The sequence below is a fragment of the Rhincodon typus genome, chromosome 38 (genome assembly GCF_021869965.1).
Source record: "Rhincodon typus isolate 14 chromosome 38, sRhiTyp1.1, whole genome shotgun sequence".
NCBI lineage: Eukaryota > Metazoa > Chordata > Chondrichthyes > Orectolobiformes > Rhincodontidae > Rhincodon > Rhincodon typus.
Genome location: NC_063369.1, coordinates 9928643 through 9934642, shown reverse-complemented (window position 1 = coordinate 9934642; position 6000 = coordinate 9928643).

Sequence of the window (6000 nt, the reverse complement as noted above, 5' to 3'; positions counted from 1 at the left end):
AGCTGCATCTCATGTAGACAGGGTAGTTAAGAAGTCATTGGGCACGTTTACCTTCATTGCTCAGACCATTGAGTACAGGAGTTGGGACATCACGTTAAGGTTGGAGTACTATAGACAGTTCCGGTCACCCTGTTTTGGAAAGGATATTATTAAATTGGAGAATGGCAGAAAAATATCCTCAAATCTTGAGTTATAAGAGGCTGGGACTTCTCTCACTGGAGCACAAGAGATTTATAAAATCTTGAGGGGAAAGGATGAAGTGAATAGCAAAGGCCTTTTCCCTAGGGAAGGGGAGTTGAAAACGAGAGGGCATGGGGTTAAGGTGAAAGTGGAAAGATTTTAAAAAGGTACCTGACTGACAACCTTTTCATGCAGAGTGTGGTGTGTATATGGAACAAGTTGCCAGAGGAAATAGTAATGTAGGAACGGTTATTACAACATGTAAAAGACATTTGGACAGGTAGATGGATAGGAAAGGCTTAGAGGGAAATGGGGCAGATACAGGCAAATGGCACTAGTTCAGTTTGGGAAACTTGGTCAGCATGGATGAGTTGGATTGAAGGGTCTTATTCCATGCTAAATGACGAAGTTTGCTTTAAAAATAAAATCATCCAAAGCTCTATAATTTCTGCAAACTGCTCTGACCTAAATGGAGATTAAATAGGCACCACAATGAGATTTATGAATCATCTGCATTTACAGCTTCAAATAGTAACTTGGGATTTTTCTGCCAAGTCTGTACTTTTTTGTTTTAAGAAGTGTTTGCCTCCTGATTTACAACGCTGTGGACAGCTCTGTCTGCAGAAGGCTATGGAACAACTTCTCAATTTTTAACATTTAGCTTCAGGAAGCAAGATAAATGATCAACAGCAAGATGCTGGGTGGGGGGGGGGGGGGGGAGAGAGAGAGAGAGAGAGAGAGGGAGAGTTAGCATGTTTGCAAGCTGGTCTCAGGCACAGCTGGAGGGCCATACTGCAAAATTTCCAGTGTGTTTGGAACTTACCTCCTTGATTCCATCGCCCTCTGGTGGCATCTCACTTACAAGTTAGAATTATTCACCAATCTCTCCAGTTCTTGGACTTTCAAATGCGAGTTTGAAAGTGGGAGGTCGGACTCAAAAGCACTAGCAAAGATTTTTAACTACTTTTTACAGATATTTTCTAAAATCAACCTGTTGAGAGATGGTCTTACATGCTCCTCAGAGGTATGGGCAGTACCACTGCTCCATGAGACTCCCTTAAAGCATCAACACAAAACCATCATCAACATTGACAGCTTGAAAGATGCCCTAACCTGAATGACTACAGTTATCTAGTCTTGGCAGGAGAGATGACTGAAATCTCAAATCGATGACAATGATGATAGTTAAAATGGCAGATGGAGTCCAATCTGGTACAACAAACAGGGACAGGACTTATACAAGTAACGGTAGGGCCTTCAGTAGCATTGTAGAAGAGGAATCTAGGTAAATAATTGTTTGAAGTTTGTGTCACATATAGACAGGGTAGTTTAAAAAGGTGTTTAGCATGCTTGCCTTCATTGCTCAGACCTTTCAGTATAGGAGTTGAGGTTGTATAGGACATTGGTGAGGCCTGTTCTGAAGTACTGTATCCAGTTCTGGTCACCCTATTACAGTAAAGATATTACTAAGCTAGAGAAGGTTTGGAAGAGATTTACCAGGATGTTGCCAGGTAAGGAAGATTTGAGTTCTAAAGAAAGGCTGGGACTTTTTCCACTGGAGTGTAGGAGGTTGAGAGGTGATCTTGTAGAGATTTATAAAATCATGAGGGGCATAGTTAAGGTGAATAGCAAAAGGAATTTTCCCTAGGATGAAGGACTTCAAGACTAGTAAGCATATTTTTAAGGTGAAGGAAGATAGATTTAAAGAAGACATGAGGGGCATTTCTTTTGTTGTTGTTTTTTTTTTACACACAGGAGGGCGAGTGACCTGGAATGAACTTCCTGAGGAAGTGGCAGAAGTGGTCACAGTTACAACATTTAAAAGACATTTGGATAAGTACATGAATAGGAAAGGTTTGGAGGGATATGGGCCAGGAGCAGGCAGGAGGGACTAGTTTAGTTTGGGAACATTGGCTTGGACTGGTTGGACCCAAAGGTCTGTTTCCATGCTGTATGACTCGAGTCTATAGAGTGGTTTGGATGCAAGTAGAAACACAGGAGTAGGGGCAATTTCAAAGCTTGGGTTAAGGCAACTGAAGCTGCTTCTTTTCAAAGATGGTGTGGAGACAGAATGGAGATACACAGCAGAATCAGATGACTGGAGAATGTGAATGCAGGGGGGAGGGTACAAGATTGCACATGGAACAATAGAATGTAGACCAAAGAAACTGCTCATTTTTGACTTCCACATTCTACTCCACCAACATATTCCTGCCTCCCAGATGTGCTTCCCCTTAAAAGCATCCAAAACTACTTACAGACTCACCACAGGCAGAGGTTTTTTTTGGGGGGATGGCGTGGGGAAAGGAAAGAAGGGATGTGTAGCTATTTGCACAGGAACAGAGAACTAATGCAACTCATTGAGGGAGTTGCATTAGCAGAGCCAGGACTCTGCAGCTAAAAGCCTTATCCCAGGGCTTCTGTGACCTGCAGCTGTACACATTCCAAATGTCGCCAAATCACCATCGTTCAGAAAAACATGAGCTCAGAGATCACCCCGCTTCTCATATACTGGCCTGCACCAAGTCCTCGCCACCCATCACCCCTTTCAGGGAAATTAAGGATGGGTAACAAATGCCAGCCTTGACAGCAACACCCATATCTGATAAATGAAATGAATAAAACTCTCCACAGGTCTACTTTCACTCCCAAGTTCCCCAAAGAAACATTTGAAACACTTGATTTTAATCCTTCCATGGGCTTTTCCCTTCCCATGGTTATAAAGCACTCTCACCTTACTTAATATTCCCAGGGGAAGCTAATGGCCTAGTGGTATTATGTCAATCAAAATAGAGACCTAGATAATGTTTTGGACACCCAGGTTCGAATCCCGCAATGGCATATGGTCAAATTTGAATTAAATAAATATCTGGAATCATAAGTCTAATGATAACCATTACCAAATGTCAGGGAAAAATCCCATCAGGTTCAGTCAAACATCCTTCAGGGAAGAAAGCTGCCATCCTTGCCTGGTGGCCTACGTGACTCCAGAATCACAACAATTGGGGAATAGTAATAAATACTGGGCTAGCTAGCAATACCCTCGTTCAGTGAATGGATTTTAAAAAAATCCTGGCTGCTCATGCACTCCCAGTTTTTGACCCAAATTCTGATTTCTCTTTCCCCTCCAAATTCTTACGATCTTCTTGAAAAGCTTCTTTGTTGAGCAGTTTTTAGTTTTTTCTTGTGGAATCCTTTTTTTTAAATCTTCTGAAGTACTGGAGTTTTTCCTCTGTACATGAAACGGCTTCACACAAATACATAGCTTTATGACACTGTCTCAAACACTGAAAATGTCCAACATAACTCTTGTTTTGATAAGTTTGGTTTAGGTAAAAGAAATGCGGGAGGTTGGAGCAGCTTAAGTGGCTGGAAAGAGCAACAAGATAGTCAGAGTGTATTTGAGGGATAAACAATGGGCCAAATCCCCAAATATTTAACTAATTAAATATTCAGCATTCTGATCCCCTCTACATTAGCCAGGGTGGGTGTTCAGGTTAACAGCTAGGATGAATACAAACAGTGATACCTGAGCAGACTTCTGAGACGTGGGTGACAGTGCTACCTCCGAGTCAATAGGAGTCAGTTATATTGTGGTTGGATGGTAGCGTCCTTATTCTGAGCTGGGAGGTCTGGGTTCAAGTCCTAACAGTTCCTGTAATAATTTTTGAACAGATGGTGTTAAACTCGAAAGGGTGCAGAAAAGATTGACAAGGATGTTGCCAGGCTTGGAGGGTTTGAGCTATGGGGTGAGGCCAAATAGGCTGGGACTATTTTCCCTGCACTGTCAAAGGCTGAGGGGTGACCCTATGGAGGTTTATAAAATCATGAGGGGCATGGGTAGGGTGAATAGTCAAGGTCTTTTCCCCAGGGTAGGGGAGTTCAAAACTAGAAGGCACAGGTTTAAGGTGAGAGGGGAAAGATTTAAAAAGGAGACCTAAGGGGCAACTTTTTCCACAGAGTGGTGCGTGTATGCAATGAGTTGCCAGCGGAAGTGGTGGAGGCTGGTACAATTACAACATTTAAGAGGCACCTGGACGGGTACATGAATAGAGGGATATGGGCCAAAGGCTGGCAAATGGGACTGGATTAATTTAGGATATCTGGTCGGCATGGACGAGTTGGACCGAAGGGTATGTTTCTGTGCTGTACATCCCTATGACTCTGAGGCGGACTGAAAAACATTAGAAAACTCAAAATGGTGAGCCACTGTCCACTATCAGAAGGAAATCATGTTGAACACAAAGTGAGCGTTAGGTTTTATCCTGGAGGTGTCACACCAGCAGAAACTATAGGCTTCACTGATGCAGTTTAATTCAATTCATTGAGGATTGGACACCATTTGTTCAGATTCCCCATACTCACTGCATTAGTTAGCAAAGCCCTTTGGAAAGAGCAGAGGAATCAGAGATTAATGCAGAGGTCATGGATACCATCATCCACTCATCATCTCCTCCCCCCCAATCCTTATTCTAAGGAATCATATCCTCTGTGACTGCTACTGAGGCCCTGCACAGCTGGGAATTCAGAAACAGAAAAGCTGATGACAGCTTTAAAAAAAGTGAAATGATTGCACTGCTGTTAAGTTATAGGTTAGCTAAATCTCTCCTTTAGCAAAAGGAATTCAGTCAAACATACCTGGGTCTGGTCCACGTGAGACTCCAGGACCATATCAACATAGCTATCAGAGCCTCTCAGATCTATGTAATTCTAGTCAATTAGAAATAAGCAGTAAATTCTCAACTTGCAACAATTACTTACGGCCACAAGGTGGCAGCTGACAACACTATATCCCCAACATGTTGTTGCATGCTTTCGTGAGCAGAGGATTCGGACAGTTCTGATCCAAATCCTTCACGGTAGAAGCATTGCAGCTTGTAACTTTTGCTTGTTCTTAGCTTACAATACTGATCATATTCATTATCATAGTCCTAGCTCAGATGAACGCCACCTGGTGTGATGTAGAAACACACCTGATCAAGGTGGAATTTGGAGAGTTACTTACTCAAGAACGTGGACAGGTATGGACCTTAAATGACAGGAGGGTCTTACAGTCCAAATGGTTGATAAAATCCCCTGCTTTTGTCAAAACTGAATGATAACAATGACTCTGCACAATATTAGTACACTCAAGAGCAAGCTTCATAAGAGCTTGAAACCAACTTTCAAACATGATTAGTTATGACTCAAAGTGATCCACATTTATAAAATCATGTCCAGGATACTAACACTTCCCTGCCACAGGCAAGGGGCAACCAACCTGGGCCCCATGATTAGGGGCAGCCTGTGCATGGATGGCCTTTGAATAGGCAAGGAGGGCAGTCTGACCTTTCATTATCAATATAGCAACAAGTGCCATTAACATAAAGAACTTCCATGGAATTAAGTAATACACACACACAATAACGGAACTGAAGAAACACAGGTCTGGCAGCATATGTATACAGAAAACAGTTAACAGAGAGTCCAGGGACTCAGTTCTGATGGTCACTGGACTAAAAACATTAACTGCTTTCTCCGTTCAGATGCTGCAACACCTGTTTCTCCAGCACCCTGTGTTTGTTGTGTATATAAAGTGCTGAAGTGTTTAAGCCTGGATTTTCCAGACCCCAACACGACTTTATTGGAAATAAAATTAAAATCAGACGAGTCAATACTATGATTGGGGATAAGAAGGACAGAGAGAGAAGAGGAAAGCAGAGGTGAGCTCAGCTCCCCTAAGCTCCTGCACTGCCTTCTAGCCAAGTGAAATAATAAAGAAACAAACCACAGTTCCACCCCAACGTGCATTGCAGTGCGGTACCAACGAACATAGTCTTG